The following is a 19,244-nucleotide window of genomic DNA, read 5'->3' as shown; positions in this document are numbered from 1 at the left end:
GGAGACTCCACTCAAGCAGGCTCGTCTGGATTTTTGTTCTTGTATCTGAGTCACTGTACCCTTGGGTGCAATCTTCTAGCATTAATTCTGGCTGCAGAACAGATCATTCTCCTATTAATATCGCTATTAATGAGCAGGAAAGAAGTTCATATTGGAAATTTAACTCTTCACTTCTGAAAGATACAGAATACGTCTCTGCTGTAATAATTTTAAATGTCAAGTACCAGTATGCAGCCTTTGTATATATTTTTGATAATATTGGTAAAATATCTCTAAATGATATTCAGTGTATAATTAATGACCAGTTGTTTTTGGAAACTCTGTTAATGGAAATAAGAGGGAAAACAATTTCCTATTCATCATATATAAAGAAAATGTTTTCTAAAAATGAAATAGAACTAATCAAACAAATTGAAGATTGGAAACGAAAATAGCAAGTTCTAAAAATTTTAAAGATTTGGATTTAAAGAGGAAAGAGCAGGAAAACTTGTGGAAAAAGAAAATGGAAGGAACCTACATTAGATATATGTGTTAATATTCATAAATCTAAATATGTTTTACATTTGTATACTTATCCTGTATTACTCCTTAATGCATTTACTGCTTACCTTAAGGCAAAAGAGACAGCGCCTAGGAATGGAACAAGAAAAAGCTGTTTCCATCTCAAATCTGCTTTTTGCATGACAATCGCCGCAGTCCTGTGACTGGATGTAACGTCACATCAAATCATATTACTGCTCGTCCCCAGAGCTATAAAATAAAAAGATTTCTGAAGCGAAAGTGGGGAGGCAGCCCTTTGACGAAGTAATGCGCAATAAGTATACAAATGTAAATAATATTTAGATTTTACTAAATCTTTTACTTATCCTACATTACTATCCTACATCCTTAATGCATCTGTATCAGATGGTATGGAGGAGGCTACAGCTTCAGGTGTCAAAAACCTCAATAAACGAAACCCTTGAAAGGACAAAATTGTCAAGTAACCGTAGGTGAAAAAAGCATAGGTAGGTCTGGCTCAATGTTATTTACAGACGGAACATGAGAATTGAGGATAAGTCTGTGTACACAAACTTGCAAAACAGAAGATTAGCGTGAGCTAACATCTTTACATACTGTGTTACCGAGCCAAAGCTGATATAAAGCTTGAAAAATTCCTCATACCAGGCGTGTCGTAAACAGTACTGCGTGGGAAGGGAAAACTGGTTCCAGACAGGATGAGTTCATTATTTGCGTTGGGGGTTGGTTACCTGCTGGGTACCTACTACCAGGCGGCCAAAACTATGAACGCCTTTAACATCTTTGTATGCCACATTGCGAATATAATGGCTGGCGAAAACTGTGTCTGACCTCCGAAAACATCCTTCCATGATTGTTCTAAAAGAACAATAGCTCTGTAGGGCCATGGTTGAGGCTACCGCTCTTATCTTATGAGGGTTGTTTGCTGTCGGCGGATCATGGTAAGCGTTCTTGTAAGCCTGCTGGATGACTGCGTTAACCACAGAGATATGGTGTTGAGACTAACTATGGTCATGGACACACAGGATACTGGAATAAATAACAGATCCACAAGCCACGCCTAGTCTGGGAGCGGGGAATGACAGCTTGTAGTGCGCATACCAGGAACCAGAGGAGTTCACCCTCATCTTCGAGCCCCACAATCGTCACGATTGGTGGGATGGTGACGGAACGATTAGGTTGGCCTAGAAGTTGATTTTTCGCAATGAAATCCCAGCACAACCCAAGGTGTACCGCTCCCTGCATACCATGCTCAAAACGGACATGGGTGATGTCAAGTACATGTAACTCACTCACTCACTCGCGCCGCAGTGGCTAAAGTTAAGAGAAACATTATTTTCTTGGTGAGGTCATAAAATGAGGATGGGCATCCTGCGCAAAGCTTAAAGTAGCACATTCAAATCCAACTCCAGAGGATGGTAATTTGCCTTGTGACCCTCAAGTCTGAAAGAGCATGATAGGGCCTGTCATTTAGGGACCTTGGTCATTTTGAGAATTACTGGAACAGCCAACACTGAATTATACACAACCAAATATACTCAACAACAAAAGTTCCTGTGACACCAATATTTTAGTGTATTTTTCAAACAAGTAAAGTTTGGTTTTCAATATTGTAGTACATGTATGGAATCAAGTCACAAAAACGCAACTGCTACAGAAAAGCATGCATTCCATGCAAAAGTTTTATGCAAGCCCCATGCATTTCACAACCCAAGAAGGGGTATTAAAACATGTGCGTTAACGGGATTCCATATGCATTGTTTAGCATCGTGCTGACAACCACTCAGAAAAACAACAAAATTACGCAATTATTCAACATTACGAAATGCCACGCCTGTCCGAAAATGAGCGTCTGCGAGCCATTGGTATGCTTGAAGCAGGATTGAGTCAACGTGATGTTGCAAGACAATTTAGCGTCCACAGAAACACCATTTGGTGTTTATGGCAACGTAGGCAACAGATGAATGCAGTCAGAGATGATCCTCGGAGTGGCAGGTCACGCCTAACCCATAATCGAAAAGACAACTGGATTCGAACAACACACCTATGAAATCGATTCTAGCCAGCATAAGTGACTGCAAGAAGCATCCCTGGCTTTCGACGAATATCTTCACAAACCGTACGTCATCGCCTCAGATTGTCGCCAGAAGACCCGCCAGATGTCCCATTTTGACAGGAAACCACCGTCAAGCACGTCTACAGTGGTGCACACAGCGTCTATGCTGGACGGCCATGCAGCGGGGACAAGTTCTATTTACTGACGAGGCTCGTTTTCCCCTCAGCCACAGCGTTGGACGGATTCGAGTGTACCGACGTTGAGGTGAATGTTACGTCAATCATTGTTTCATGGAAGAAGATCGGTTCGGGGACGGCAGCGTTATGGTATGGGGTGGGATTACAGCATGGTATGGTAGAGGGAAATCTCAATGGACAGTGCTTAGCGACGAGATCTTTGGCCCTGTTGTTCTACCATTTTTGTGTCGTCATGGCCCAGGCATTACCTTTCAACATGACAATGCCCGGCCTCATATTGCTCGACTTGTTCAGGATTCTCTTCAACAAAACAACGTGAATGTCATCCCCTGGCCGGCTCGCTCCCCTGATCTCTCACCAATCGAGCACATGTGGGATAAGATGGATCGGCGCCTTCGACGTCAACCATGTGTTCCACAGACACTCCAGGAACTTCGAATCATGCTCCACCAGATATAGACAGATATCCCACAGGACTTTGTGCGACGCCTGGTCCATTCCATGAGATGAAGATGTGTTGCTTGCATCGCAACCAGAGGTGGACACACACGCTATTGATTTGTAAATTCAAGCAGGGAGACATACGTCATAAGTTTGTGGTTCTGGTGAGTCGAAAACAGGTCAATGTTTGGTTGCTTAATGTGGTGAAGCACCAGTTGGAATGCCCCTGAGTGAAGTTTCCACTCCGTGGGAGCAACCACGTCTGGCTGGGATAGGGCGTTGTCCAGGATGTACTGTAGCTGCTCCTGGCAATGTGAGAAGGCCAGAATGAGCGCTTCCAAACTCTAGATTGCCTATGTGCAAAGGCTGTTGTGTGCCGGACCACAGCCCTGAGGGTGTCTGGCTCTGTAAATGAGCACCCCACTCCTGCAACGAACGGGTGTAAATTTGGTACTACCCCTTTTAAGGAGACGCCTCCTATGACGTTCGACTCTATCGTCCACCAGTTGAGATATGTCCTCAGGTGAGACAGTAGTGTGATGGCTGCATACGGGTCTTGGTGTCTGATCTATGCAAGCCCAGCAACAGTTGCCACTGACAAGAGTGTAAGTGGCTGGTGAAAAGTGGGTAGCAGACTGTTGTTTGTAAAAGTTGAAAAATCTTCTAGTTGTGTCTTGTCTGGACAAGATATGAAAAATAGTGTTTGTAAGCGAACCAGTACCAGCTCCCATGTAGACTAAATAAAAGCGCTCCTCAACCAATCACCAAGGTACGACGCTGCATAAGTGCTCCCGTACAAAGTAAGGTGATCATTTCCATCCCCTGGTAGTTGTATAGGCACTCCCATTCTTAAGGTGGCAAAGAAGGGAGGTGCCTCGTACCTCGCCTCGATATTGCACATGTTGAATCCAGCAGTCTGAAGATAGTGACTAGGTCAAATTGATACACAGCGACAGGTGTCTGACCAAAAGGTTGCAGCATTATGTACCAGTAAGCATGCCAGCCAACCTGTACAGTTCGGTACAGCTCATATCTACGCGACGCTACCTAAAACAAATTCAACGAGAGTACTAACCTGCTAACGCCTCTCCATTGAATTGTTTACCCAACTTTGAGCGTACATTGCTACATGGGAGAATTGGCAGGAAATTTATAGATCACTCAGCATGAGGCCAGGCGCTGCCGAAGGTAGAGGAAAAATCAGACCTCTGTTGTATGCAGAAAAGTTTACCACAGCCTGTAAGTGGTTTAGAAGACTGGCTTTGGTCAAAATCAGGTCTTGTTGTATGACAAAACCAAAGATTAAGTGAGTGTCTGACCTCGGCATCAATGAAGATCAACCTAACATCTAGGATGTTAAGTATCGTCTGCTTGGATGAGCCAGTCATCCTCTAGTGGTACCTAAACCCAGATACACATCTGGACAGCCACTTCACTTCTAAGGCACGAATAGGAAAGTCATCTTTCTAACTCTTGGGCATCTTAGTGACAACTTGAATAATTTTTTAATCTAACGCCTAACCCATATCCTTGAGTGCAGAATATGGTGATATCACCATAGGGTGGGATCAAATGGTGTCCTTGTCAAACCCTAGCCTGGGTGATGGACATACCGCTTGTGAGTCAGTTTACCATTCAATCCAGCATCTGGGCCAAACTGAGGTGGGTGGGAATCCGAATCCTCGTCCGATGCACCTTCAGAAGCCTTGGAACTATGGCAATTTGATCCGTGTACTGATGAGCGGCTTCTGGTGCAGTGCATAGGCCTCACTCTCTATGAGTGCTTGGTCGAAAAGACGCCGAGAGACCGAACCCTGAGATGATATCCGTAACAGAAGCAGCATAAAAAACTTACTGACATCGTACCTGTCGACATGGAAGGTGTAGATGGTCACACAAGCGTCTGGTGTACAGCAGATGCTGATGAAATCGTAAATGAATTTCTGGTTTAAAAATCAATTGTGACAAATCTCAAGAGCTATGGATTGGCTTCAAGTTCAGCACAAATGTTTCAGAAATAGTGCAACAAATAAACAAATAATGAATAAATGAATAAACCAAATTCTAACCCCAATTGGAAAGACTGCCCCGATCAAGTCATTAATTAATTTCCAAACTTAACTATCTGTTTTTAAACCATGGCTCCTTGTCTTTCACCGTGGTCTAACTAACTGAATTGTCAGTTAAACACCACTTGGCAATGACAGAGTTTCTTTATTCCCCTATCATTTATCTTGATGATAGAACAATTTCATAAAAAACAATTGTCGCCAGCAGGTTTGAACCCGCAAAGTCCGCACTGAAGGCTAACTAATGTAGTCTTGTATGATATTAACAACTAAATATTTACTTACATTAGGACTAATTGCTTATCCGTTTATAAACTGCGAAATGTGTTTTATGCAATTTTCATAGAGTATGTTACTCTATGCATTCTAGTATTTGTACAGTACTTGTGATTTTGTAGCTTTTCGTTCAACGAAATTACTATTATCTTGATCAGGGCTATGTTTGCTCATAATAGGCCCATCAGCATGGTCAAGTAACATTTAGGTGATTGATAAAGGTTCTCGAGTTCGTCCAAAATGAGTGGTATACTTACCCCGGGGCATGCATTTCATAACTCAAATCAGCAAAGTGTGAGATGCCTATGCGAAAGACTCGGGGGACAGATTTCATGTGCTTCACGCAGGGCCGACTCACACAGAGTTCTCAAAGTTGAGCATAGAGTTCCTGAATATTTTTCAAAATACCTTAACAAAACAATGCTTTTTAAGCATTTTAGGTGCCATAAATGCTGGACATGGTTTAAAAATGTTAGACCACTCAGACCCCAGTGTCTAATCATTGAAATGGTTAGATACTGGGTCCTTGTGGTCTAACCTATACTTAACTCTTCTAAATCCTCCCGAAGCCTTTCTCAAAGAATTAAACAAGATGTTGTTCAATTTTGTGTGGAATCAGAAACCAGACAGGATAAAAAGAGAAATATTACGTAAAACCATTCTGGAAGGTAGACTGGGTATGATTAATAATATATTTACGTGAAAGCTTTGAAGGTAACATGGATGAGAAAACCTGCTCTTAATGATCCTAAGTGGAAATCTAGTCTAATTACCAGTTGCTCTAAATATAAGCAGTTTAATCAACATGGATGTTGATTTCTCAAGAGAATATTTAGAGGGGCACTAATCTCTGGCTTCTTCTCGGCCGTCTGACACTCCCGCTGGGGCTCACTTGCTGCCGATTTGGTTGCTAATGCAACTAAACGTGAAAGAGACTGGGCTACCGTCTGCAAGGACAGCTAAATAAACTTGGAGGCAATATTTGTTTTAGGCATTTTTTAACACTGATTGGTTACCCGTGATCTATGAAGATTTCGACAAAGGCACATGTTAATTAATTTCTTCAGCCTAAACAAACAGACGAAAAGAACGGTGGAAACTCATCAGATGTCGTTATAAGGAAATACCCTTGGTGGTTATAGTTTAATAATAAAAAAAGTATCCCTGCACGATTACTACTCCCTTGTTTTCATCCATGTTATTTGGGAAAACCCTACACTTGTGTATTTGTTGTAATTCAACTGATGCTCAGTTAATGAATTTATTACAGGTATAATTAGTGGCAGCACCACTCAGACTACCTGATAAAGGATCCCATTTGGCATTTCTTGTGTCTGGGATAATTATCGAATCTAAATCCAGATTTGAAGTGAGGTGAAATGTGTGTTATGTATTATGCACCTGGCAGCCCAGCAAGAGATGAATGATCAGTTGATTTACTTCTTTATAAATCAACGGATCATTCCTAGCCATCAAAGGATCAACAGAGATTACGTTGATTGATTAATCGCTGGTATCTTGCACAGTGGATATGTCAAAAGTAAGTGTTTACAAGTGTAGGTTTACTAAAGCAGACGGAATACACTCATACCATGGCACCAAGTGCCGATGTAAACACAACATACTTTGTTCAAAGGATTAACTGATTATACGTTGATTGATTGCTCATTGTTATCTAACTCAATGGAATTTTTTAAGTACCGTGGACATAATGAAAATAGTTGTCACGTAGGCTTTCTCACCTGACCTCTGAGACTTGACACCTATGTGAAACAACTGAAACAAACCAAGTGATCAGTTGAGAAACAAACACTGGATACAATATTCCAAAAGGCTATATATATTTTAAAATATTTGATTGTTACAGAGACATGTGACATCGAATAAGTTTCCTTGTACAGCTGCAGATGTATGGGATATTGTTCCTTTATGTGGATATTCACAAATACATTCCTCGAACAAGGTAGCTGCCTAAAATTATGATATAATTTTGGTAGGTTGTAATTAAGATATTTGCATTTTGTTTTCATTCTTTTTCTGTAGCATCGAACAGAATCATTCTTGTTCCTCTACGTCTTGGTTGAGAAGCGCTTCGATGCGCAATAAACGTTGTTTTCACAAGTCTTTTCCTTTGTAAGCGTGTAAATGTTACAGTCAATGTTACTCAGGCAATTTATATAGAAGCCAAACAATATAGAAATGTGCTTTCAATCCTAACATTTTCAGTCACTTGGTGATGATATTAAACATAAGAATGTTTGGTATTCATATTTTTAATTATTCGCAGTGTTTGTTGACTTTGTTCAAATAAACAAATCGCAAGTTAGGCCACGCCCAAACATATTTCTTACATTGGTCGGCTTGTCAACAACAGGTCAATGTCAAAAAGTTTATCAAACAAAATAATTTGCAAATTCGATAAAAATGAGATTTTTTTACATAGACATATACATCCATGTTACTAATTATAGAAACTTAAGTTAGATGTAATTGAATGGTTATAATAGTATAACGGGATCACGATGCATGTGGAGTTGTTTGTTTACCGCCGTTGCCATGATCGTACAAGTTCCATCCAAATCGATGATGTTAAGATTCAGATTGTTTTTGTTCACAATTAGTTACACCGAAAGTTGCTAATTTTTAGAAATTAAGGAACATGAGTGTTTTCCCTTCGTCAGCAAACAAAAATTATGTTCGAATATGAAAAATGATAAAATTAAGAAAATATCGGAGTGCATGCCGCTCAATGTGAAGTGCCAAAAGTCAACAATGGCCGGTTCTAGTAGTTGTGTGACGAGAAGTTTGGCTGAAACTTTTTTAACTTGCGATATTTTCTTTTTGAGGTAAAAAAACTACTGAACGTTTTAATATTGAGCAAGCTGAGCATTTATGCATGTCATACGTAAGTTAAATGTTACGCAAAGCCTTGTTGGTAAATAGATATGGCGAGTTTTATTTTGGGGTGTCGTTATACTATTTGCCTGTCGAATGGGTTCGACATCAGAGGCACGGGAAGTGACACCTCTGTAGAATGGGTTCGACGTTAGCGTGCAGAGCTTTAAGGACCTGAATAACCCTGGAGGGAGTGCTTCAATGCCTTCTATGACTTTTAAAAAAGAGGAAAACAGAAAATTTCGAAGATTAAAATTTTTTCTGAGCATATTTTTTCATAATATTAATATCAAAGTAAACAAGAAAGCAGTTTTTTAATGAATCATGGTTTAAGAAATTTGTTACCATGGTTACCCAGATATTTGATGTCAGTGAAAATGGAGATTACTTATCTCTGGATGATTTTAACAGTATGTATCACCTGAAAACCTCATTCTTACAGTATTATGGTGTAATAAATTCTATTAGATCATATTTGAAAAGAGTCGCAATTTCAAAAGATAAAACTGGGCAAAGTGTGGATAACTCTCATTTGAACTAACTGCTTAGTTCTGTAAAGAGGGGGTTCAATAGCATATTATTATGCTGAATATACTCTATGCTCATCTAAAGGTAATTGTATAGCCAAGTCAAAGTGGCAAGCTGAGTTCTTATCTGATCTTGATTGGCATTGTATTTTCTCCAATGCCTTTAAATCAAGGCAGGAAACAAAACTGAGGTGGTTTCAATGCAGGATAATCCACAGGATTTTAACAACTTAGTAAAATCTAAATATTTTTTACATTTGTATACTTGTCCTGCATTACTCCTTAATGCATTTCACTGCTTACCTTACGACAACTAGAAGGACAGCGCAACAGCGATGGTCCTGGGTGAAGAAATAAAGTTGTTGTTCTAAAGTCCCACTTTTACTGACCCCCACCGCTGTGTCCTGTGACCTTGATGACAACTAAGGCTGGTTGTCAGGAGGATGTAATCACATTCATAAGCTTAATCTTACATTAGAAGTAATAATTTTTTATAGCAAAAAGGATGTTATGACTGATGCTGTGTTTGATCTCTTCATCATCTCAGCAAAATATTTCTTATATAAAGGTAACATAAAAAAGGACCAATTATGTTTTGTGCATAAAATACTATATTAAAAAGACTATTCATTTTAGTAAAAATGGTTTTAATGAGTTTTATACCAAATGGGTAATGTATCATGGTTTTTTCGAATAAGGACACATACTTATCACTACTTTATTAGAGTTGTTATAACACTTTACATTATAATGTAATGAATTAGTCCTGATCTAAAATGTGTAAATGGAGAGTGAATGCCGTCTTCGTGTTGTTGTGTAAGAAAACTATAAAAAAACTTGTATCTTGATTTGAAGTTCTACATGGTTTTTGTTTTCTCATGTTTAGCTCTGTAGTTCCCTGGCTACAGAGACATATACGTAACAAATAATACATCAATTGAAAAAAAATTAAAAATGTTTTAAATACACAATAATTCCTAACCTGCAAGAATATATGTACTATAGCAGAACATTGTCACAATACACAACAGTTACATTTACCTTAAACAAAGTTTTCTAATGCCATACAAATTTTCCAATTGTTTCACACAAAAACACTAAAATCCTAATGATTTGAACAAATTATGATGTCATCACATGAGAAACATGTTCATCTGAAATGGATTAAGTCACAATTATAATACCATAAATACAATAAGTTTGATGAGGATTACCATTTTAAAAAGTTGAAAAATATATATTTGCATTGTACAATTACATAAAATTGCAAATATTTCGTAATTTTGACTGTCAGCATTTAAAATGGGTGGATGGCAAATCTGACAGCATGAACATGTATTTCTCTAGATACAAATGTAGCATAAACATCTGAACCGTTTATGTGCATGCCTCTCATACTCTCAATTGTACATATGGTTAAATGGTGGGGATCTTAACTGTGTCCAAGTTATAAACTCTTTGGGGCACCACCCCTCAACCCCTTGGGGTCTGATCAGCCCTTCCATTTGTACAATTTTGAATTCTCACCACCAGAGAATGCTTCCAACCATATATGGCTGATATCTATCTCTTAGTTCCAGAGAAGAAGTTGTTTAAAACAATAACAGCAAATTACAGTCAAGTCCCGTTAATCCGACATTGTTGGTTGCATATGATTATGTATGATTAACGAGTATGTCAGATAAACGAAATTAGGTTAGTATAAACGTTCGTGATCGAAAATTGGACAACTACACGATAGATAACGATACGAACACGTAGGAAAATGAAAAATGAAATATTCATATTGTTGTGTTACATTGTCAGCGGAATATGTTTTCTAATCATGCAACCACTAAAGTTTAACCACTGCAGCCGTTGAAATATGCAGCTACTCGCCGACTCATCTCGCATCAAAACACGGGGGTGTGTACTCGCAGGCAGATGACCACGGAGTACACTGATCATTGTGTCGGATTAACGAGACTGATTAATGAGTGATTTCAGCAATTCGTTGCAAATTAGGTGTGTCAGAGTCAGAGTGCGAGACTGTCGGATTAACTGGTCTAAACAGCACTGATTAAATCGGATCCCATCATTTGTGTCGAATGAAGCCAATTGTCGGATTAACGAGTGTTGGATTAATGAGACTTGACTGTACTCCTATTTGACCCCTCTCCTCAGCCCCTTGGGCGGTCAGCCCCTCCATTTGTACAATTTTGAATTCTCACCACCGGAGAATGCTTCCAACCAAATATGGCTGATATCTATCTCTTAGTTCCAGAGAAGGAGTTGCTTCAAGCAATATAGCCAAATTACCCCTATTTGGCCCTGCCCCTCATCCCCTTGGGGCATCAGCCCCACCATTTATACAATTTTGAATCCCCACCACCTCGAGATGTTTCCAACCAAATATGGTTGATATCTATCTTTTAGTTCCAGAGAAGAAGTCATTTAAAGCAATATTGCCAAATTACCCCTATTTGGCCCCGCCCCTCAGCCCCTTGAATCCCCACCACCTAGGGATGCTTCCAGTCAAATTTTGAAAGTGGTTCAGAAGAAGTCGTTTGAAAAAATTGTTGATTGACGGTGAGCTAATAACCCATCAGGTTGTCCGGGAAGTTGATGTTTGATGATGAAATCCCATCTCAAACCCAGGAACACTTTGCCATGCAAAGTATGTTCGAAATGAACGCTGTTGACATCTAATGCATGAATCTCACACACTAGAGCAGCCATCGCGAGAGCAGTGAAGAAAATAGATTTCAGCGTGGTGTGCTCAAACTCTTTCTTGGCAAGCGGTTAGTAATCAGCTGAATTGAGATGATGAAGTATGAGGTAGTTGGGGGAAAGGTGTACATGTGTAGATGCGTGTAGCCCTTCCTACGATATTGCAAACACGCCGTGATCCCAAGCCTGCGGGTTAGGAATGGGAGATACAAAGCAGGATAGCTGCTTCCCGAGGCAAGAGAGTTAACTGACTATAAAAGTTCAGTTTCCACCCTTGCCGAACTAGGCTGGTATTATGGAGTTACATTTTGGCTGGACTAACGAGTCTATGCATAGTCCAATCAAAATCGTGCACCAAAATCAAAATCCGGTTCATAAACTGTCATGCAGATTTCGGTCGATTGCGGGATTTGCACAGCATGTGCACCGCCACCTCGTTGTCAACAGATATTTTCCAAATCTTTCCAAGTTTTTAATCAAGGTGGTCAAGTGATTTGATGCACTTCGCGATGTAGGACCCGTTTTATCACAATATTGATCTTGATTATCGATCAGACTGTCTTGACTGGGCGCCGCCATTTTCTTTGAAACAAATGCAAGTGATATGAGAGGTGGAATTTGATTGGTCCATAGGAGAGGCAGAGAAGGGACATTACTCGTAATAGCCACTTGTGGCGCTACTATCGAGCCCAGGAATTCCAGCCTAGTTCGGCAAGGGTGAAAACTGGACTTTTAAAGTCAGTTAACTCACTTGACTTGCCTCGGGAAGATGGATAGCTGAGTGCTGAAACGAGTTGCAAAGAGATCGACGTCTGGGCATGGAAATAACTGGCAGATCCACCTGAAAATCAAAAGATGTAGACACCATTCTGTGGGAGATGGTTTATCAAATAGGGACAAGGAGTCGGGACAGTAGGCAACTTGGTGAAGCACATCTTGTTTATGTACCGAACTAAGGATAGGTTGTCAGACTGGATCATCAGACTGGATGAGCAAAGGAGTGTCACCCAATGTGACACCGCCAAGATCATCTAGGTTGTTGATGTGAAGCTGATTTCTTCGCAAGACCACCGCTCTGCCACGTGCAGTTCCTGACAATGATCTATGTCTTGGATATGTCCTGCAATAAAGAGGGAATCGTCAACGCTAATAACTGGAGTAAGTTCTAAAATGGTTTCTCCCTAGAACAATGTTGCAGGACCCCACAATGTCGCAAAGTGGTGACAAATCCTGCATGAAGGGCTAAGAAATCTAGGATGCCCGTCATCTTGTCCTGAATCAGACACTTGCACCCCGAATACAAGCTTCTTCTGGAGAGGATGCATGATCCATTACCAAGTAGAGAGCTTCAGTTGTAGAAAGAATGGCGGATGAACTTGATCCCTGTCATCTACTGAAGAGCAAGAGTAAAAATGTCTCGGTGCGAAAGTGGCAATATCTCCATCCAGTTCATGGGCCAAAGTGGCAATTCCATGAGAACCGTCTCAGTCAATACGAAACGAAGAGACTGTAAACAATCTCATAGTCAACAGAAAGAACCGAAAGCCTTGTCCAAGTATGACGCTATCACCACTGGTCTGTCTGGGCCAGTCTTGGAGGGAGCGTAATATTCAGTGACATAGCTGAAGGTACAACGAAGGACAACAATGTGTCTTCAGTGGAAGTACTCTTCTGGAGCTGGAGCTTATCTGCAACCCAGATCAGAAGTGTAGCCAGATCTGCTGTATCAAAGCTACCGGAGGAAGAGCAATGTGAAGTATGGTGACCGAGAAGATCTTCATCCTGTACTGGTTCAGAAAGTGAAGTCGAAGTAGCTGTCGAAGTCATGATAAGATGCGGGTCTGGAGTAGGAGCCATAATGTCCATGGTTGGGCAGTATGGGGAAGACAGGCTGATGTTATTGTTTGTAAAAGCAACTGAAGCTGTGTTGTTACATCGGAAGAATTTCATGAAGTAGGAAGCGACGATGTAAAATGCTGTAAAGTCGCCATGGACTTTGGTGCAGTCATAACAGGGGTACAACAAACCGGAGGGAGAGAAGGAGAACCTGGATTATGTAAAGGGGCAAAAATGTCGGGCGTTCCTTTAGGCGTGGGACATCTCATAACAGTAGCAGAACAGCGAGGGTTGTCTCTGTGAGTAAGGCTTGGTTGAGAACATAGTCAGGTTAGGTGGGATCATGAAAGTATCCTTGCCAAGAGGAAAGGGCGTCCATGAACTGAGGAAAATGATCTCAATTGTGAGTTATATGGGAGTAAGCAGGATACAAAGCCAGGTTCAAAGATAAGTCAAGGAGCTGATGATGATAGTCGTAGGAGCATGATCAACCCTGTAAGTGAGAGTCTGGATAACTGGAAGAGGAAGAAACCAACTGAGAAGCTATACCCAATGAGTTCATAATGTCCATCATCAGAATCAAAGCGAAAAGATTCTGAAGTTTCTCTGCATGAGGATAGATGAGCAGAGAACCAAGCTACCTTCAGATGAGTCTCAAAAAGTGGAGGTTCAACGACCTTAGGGGTCCCTTGAGGTTGGACAACCCATGAGTTTTGCTGATCCTTTAGTGATCACTGAGCGAAGGATGTGTGCTTGATGCGTGCAGATCCAATGAAGTTTGCGACCCCTAGATGTTTGACAAACCAGAGAGGTGCGTTGGGCCAATGAAAATTCATGACTCTTTGAAGTATGCCGAGTAAGGGAGGTTCGCCAAACCTTGGAATGCTGATCCAGATCCTTGGTTCGCCAAACCTCCGAAGCATGTTGAGATGAATCCAAAGCAAGCTCTGTAGGGGACAGCTTTCCCAAGTAATGCCGTTTCGACAATCGAACCTGATTAGAGGATTGCCAATCTTCATGAGAACCATCATCAGAATATAAGGTCAACAAGGCAGATGAGTGATCTAGAGAAGACCTGTCATGACATGAATGATGAGTAGGAGATTGGGAACAGCGAGGTGTACCTGATGAACGATGGTCTGCCGACTTGATCACATGTATTAATGAAACTCCTATCGAGGGATCTATGTGAGGTACAGTTATGGTAATATGCTCTGATGCCATCATCTTCAAGTTGTCAAGGGTTCATTGAAAGCAAGGTGACCTAGGTTGATGTAGAAGAAATAGGTTCTGAGGGATCTGAGATATTTATGGCACTTTACAGACAACCATACCCGAAGGTAGGTCTGCCGAAGTGGTCAGGAGGTGGTTCGCTGAACCTGGTTGAGCAGTCACGTTCGAGAAGTCGTCTGTCAGAAACACCCTCGTACGGAGTTCGGAGGGCATGAAACAGTGCTGCTCTTTGATGTCATGGAAGATTTCTACATCTTTTTGGAGGGTGTTTTCTTTGACTTTGTCGTTTTCTCAGAAGATTCTTCACATCGATCCTGCTCACTACTACAACATTTTTGTCAGGTAGACATTGAAAGATTTGTCTGGCAAATCTATGCACTGAGCACAATGAGAGCTTGTGCTACAGCGCCCCCAACAATCACAACAGTTGTCATGAGGATCAGACGGCGACAGACTCTTCTGCAAGTCCTGATGATCTATGGTGTGATCGTGAGAAAAAACACTGAAAGGAACTTGAAAATTCTGCACGTAATTGCGCAAGAAAAATCAGGAAGTCCCAAACTATTAGCACGTCCCCACAGCGTGGCAATTAGAAAGAGAATGAGCTCTAAATCATGTGATGGTAACAAGATGGCGCCTGATCAACTCTTGCTTCGCGAGGCATTATCACTTCAAAATTAAAAATACATGTTCATTTGACCATCCAAGTGTTTACAGAAACAAGAAAACAGCGTTATCACTATCCACCACCTTTGGCAACATAAGAATTTTGTTTGTTCATATGGTATAAGTAGTGAACGTAATCTACAAAAAAAGAGTCCTTTAGGGCCTTAAGAAGTGATAGACACTTGGGTCATTTAATGTCATCAGATGAAATTATTCAATCTGAAATTAATACATACAAAAGGCCTCTTCTCTGTTTAAAAAAAACTCAGTCTTGATAAGTAACTCTTAGATAAGCTATTTTAAGGACCAATTTTCAAAGTCTGTTTTGACAGGGTATCTCTTAGATAAGCATGCAATCTTCATCCACGCAACGTCAGTAGTTTTTGAGAAAATTTGTCCCCATTTCACGCAGCATGCACTAAGTTGAAAAGCACAGAGCAATAGCCATAAATTTTCGAACTCATTTCAGATTATGACCAGTAACATCAGTGTGTAAAATTTCATTTTTCTGACTTTTTGAGAAAATTGGTCCCCTTTGAGATGCGAACAAATTGACGGACAAACTCTGTTCCCATATCCCCCACCCTAATTCGTGGCTGTGGATAATAAATGTTCTCTGAGGTAAGACTAAATTTTATTGTATTGGTATTATTAAGCACATAATAAGAGGTATTGCTTAAGGGCTCGAAAACATAATACACACAGAACACACACAGTGTAAAATGTCTATGAGGGAGTAAATAAACCAGTAAGGGTTTGCAAAAACAAGATGGCCACCCCCCACTAAAAAGCGCCACCATTTATCTTTTTCATTTTTCAATCATTATTTGTAAGCAGTGTTAGAAATTGGCACTAGTCCTATAGTCCTTTCCAAACTGTCCAATAGTTTAGGCATCCTAAGGACAAGTAGAAATTTGCCCTTTTTAAGGGTTTTGCGATATGTTATCATTATAAGGACCAGTTGACTAAAACTGTTAGTTTCTACTGCCGGTACTGAGTGACCTTTGACTGAAGTCAGGTAACAACGTGGCTACCCATAACCTTCCTTTGTGTGTATTTGTCATCACTTCAACCCTTTCTGTTCATTTCAGTAACAGTTTAAACACATTCTAACATTGATGCAGAGGATCAACATGGCACAAATAAATTTTGTAGCATACCTACCTATTGATGCAAGTACCTATACTGTCACAAAGCACACATACGTAAGCCAGAAGGGGAAACAAATTGTAATTTTCAGGTGGTACATTCAGAATCAAGAATCGCTGGACAGAATGGCATATAAAATTCTGTAAGTAACAGTTACATTGTTGAAATATTATTTCATAATGAACCAGATCAGTGGAGACATGCAGATATTGTTAAAATTACGTTATGTGCACTTTTAATTATATTACCATGAAACATACTTTTCTATGAGAGTTACCTCCCTTGTGCTTAGCATACATATAGAATATAAACAAGCTCCCGTGTAATACCAATTTTATGAAATGAGTGAATAGTTGTGGTATCTGACGAGCAAAAGCGATTCAGATACCACAACTATTCACGAGTTTCATAAAATTGGTATTACACGGGAGCTCGTTTAGTATTTTATTTATTACTTGCCATTTATAACGTTTTTTGAATTATACTGTTGAGTATGAATAGACTGACACCTACACGATCCACGGCATAGTCCTATTGAGTTTAACAGAATAATACTTCAAACACGTCAAAAGTTGAAACGTATGAATTTAATACCATACAACGGTCCACCTTAGAATTCACAATATTATCATAGGGCTAAGACTATCGCAACTCACATACTTTAACTTAGACTTACGACTGCCATTGCACTACAATATGATCGCCTTATGGAACGGGCCTGGCATCTCCAAGTTTACAATAACGTCACAATACCCGATGACGTAATTTGTGGAATTTGTTGCAAGATACATCGGCGAAACAATGCCATGTGACGTCAGCCTAGCAACAAGGTTGCTGGGGTCATCGAGTGGGCATAGGCTCCTCTCAGAGATCTATCAACTCCACACGCAGTGTCGTTGAATAAGCCAAGGGATGTTGAGAGCTTTCAATATTTGTTCGTGAAACTGTTCTGAGAGTACATAAGCATGCGTTTTGGTATTACACAATGTGTAATACAGCTGTATGTCTATTAAACGGGTGATCTCTTCACGGGCAAGTAATAATGTATGTTTATTAATGTCAATTAATGACATGTCAACTATTCATGCTGTACAAAAGTGCTCATATCTCTCTACATGGAAAATGGGTCAAGATTTCCTGTCTGTCCCCATGACAGCTTTGTTTCCCTTCGATCAATGAGCCCCACTAAAACAAACGTGTTCAATCAAATGCTTTCGTAGTAAATGTGATGCTTAATTACCAACGTAGATACAAACTACAGGTTCGCTGAAATATGGCTCTGACGGAGGTCACTGATGACATTGTTGAATGCCAAGATGGAACTATTTTCGAGTACTTTTTCAATGTTGATGTCCAATTTTCGCTGTTGATGGATCACATTGATATCAATTTCAAGGTTCAATCATATTAAACCATACAAATGCAAGTGGGGTCATTATTCTGCTTATTCTGAGCTTTATCGCCCTATTTTTCAAATATTGACGCTGTTGCATGTGGGTTTATTAGTAGCATCAATAGGATAGATGTCCGTGACATGTGAACAAAGGAAGAGATCATCCACAGGAGACACTCAATTCAATCAGAGTTCCCCAAATTGTTTTGTCCAAGGGCAGATCAAGCATTTTTAAATGTAATGAGTAACGAGTAATGAAGCGTGAGCCTCAGAAGAGACAAATAGCGCCATGAGTTGTGTCTAGTAAACTGCAGTTTGGATGTCGATTAAAAACATGTAGGTAATGTCTTCTGTTATACAGAATTTGAAGGTCCCCATGAAATCCAGTGAATTTTGGCGAATTCCACGGCACGAACATCGACTTGCGTAAATAATCTATTCAACTTACAAGTCTATTGTCGTTGATAAATCACCAAGCAAGCTTCTCCTGATTCTGTTCAGATATCATTATCCAACGCCTTTTATCAAACCTTTCCGAAAGAAAACTTAGCAGTGAGATCTATGATCACAACTGTCAATCACCATCGCCATCAATCAACAAGTTTTTCAATGTCTTAGACAGCGGAAACGAAAGAGTTATCTACCCTTGGTTGTATTTGCTCGAACATTCGCAATGTCCAGGAACAAAATGAGCACATAATTTTTCACGAACAGAATACGAAATCGATCTTATTCGTGATTACCATATTACTATTTTCCTCGAATAGATTTTGTTATAGCAAATGTTTGACCATTCATTATGTAAGGCTGAATATCATATTTAGGGGTGGACCATTTGATATTTAGGGGGTTGGTTGGATTAAAAATTTGCTAATGATAGACTATAATATCGACTGGTTGACTTGTGTTCGGTGCTATTCTCGCTGCGCTGCGCGAGGCGCAGTTACCGGAGTATCGAAGAATGCAATCTTATTAAAATCAGATCTTAGTTCTCGCTACCGCTAAACAAAGTTTGTTGAAGTTTAGATTTTGTTTGACGGCCGGTCTGTAAATAATCGAGTCTGGACCAGACAACCCAGTGGTTGACATCATGAGCATCGATCCACGCAATGGGAAGTCAGTGCCGATCACCACCCGATCCTGTATAGTCGCCCCCTCTTACGATAGTCGGGTTGCTGAAGACCTATTCTACCCCGGATATTCACGGGCCAGAATGAGAAGTGGTATATCATAAAAAAGGTATACAATAAATAGGTTGTGGCCCAAACGGCCTCATCT

General features: G+C 40.3%; 1 protein-coding gene across 3 annotated transcripts in view; it reads right to left on the bottom strand.

Annotated features, from left to right (window-relative positions):
* LOC124117407 (kelch-like protein 3) overlaps nt 1-18,594 on the bottom strand; it is a 211,884-nt gene extending 193,290 nt beyond the window's left edge. For 2 of the 3 annotated variants that reach the window (XM_048402644.1, XM_048402646.1), the window contains exon 1: nt 18,415-18,594. The gene's annotated coding sequence lies outside the window, so the exon portion shown is untranslated. Of the gene's footprint in view, nt 1-608; nt 731-18,414 lie in introns of those variants that run through there. The other variant, XM_048402645.1, reaches the window with a different exon arrangement.
* Between the last annotated feature and the right edge of the window lie 650 nt (nt 18,595-19,244).

Source organism: Haliotis rufescens, unplaced genomic scaffold (assembly GCF_023055435.1).
Source record: "Haliotis rufescens isolate VD_foot unplaced genomic scaffold, xgHalRufe1.0.p SCAF_28, whole genome shotgun sequence".
Classification (NCBI taxonomy): domain Eukaryota; kingdom Metazoa; phylum Mollusca; class Gastropoda; order Lepetellida; family Haliotidae; genus Haliotis; species Haliotis rufescens.
Note: the sequence above shows the minus strand (reverse complement) of the source record. Positions and strands in the feature narration are given on the sequence as shown.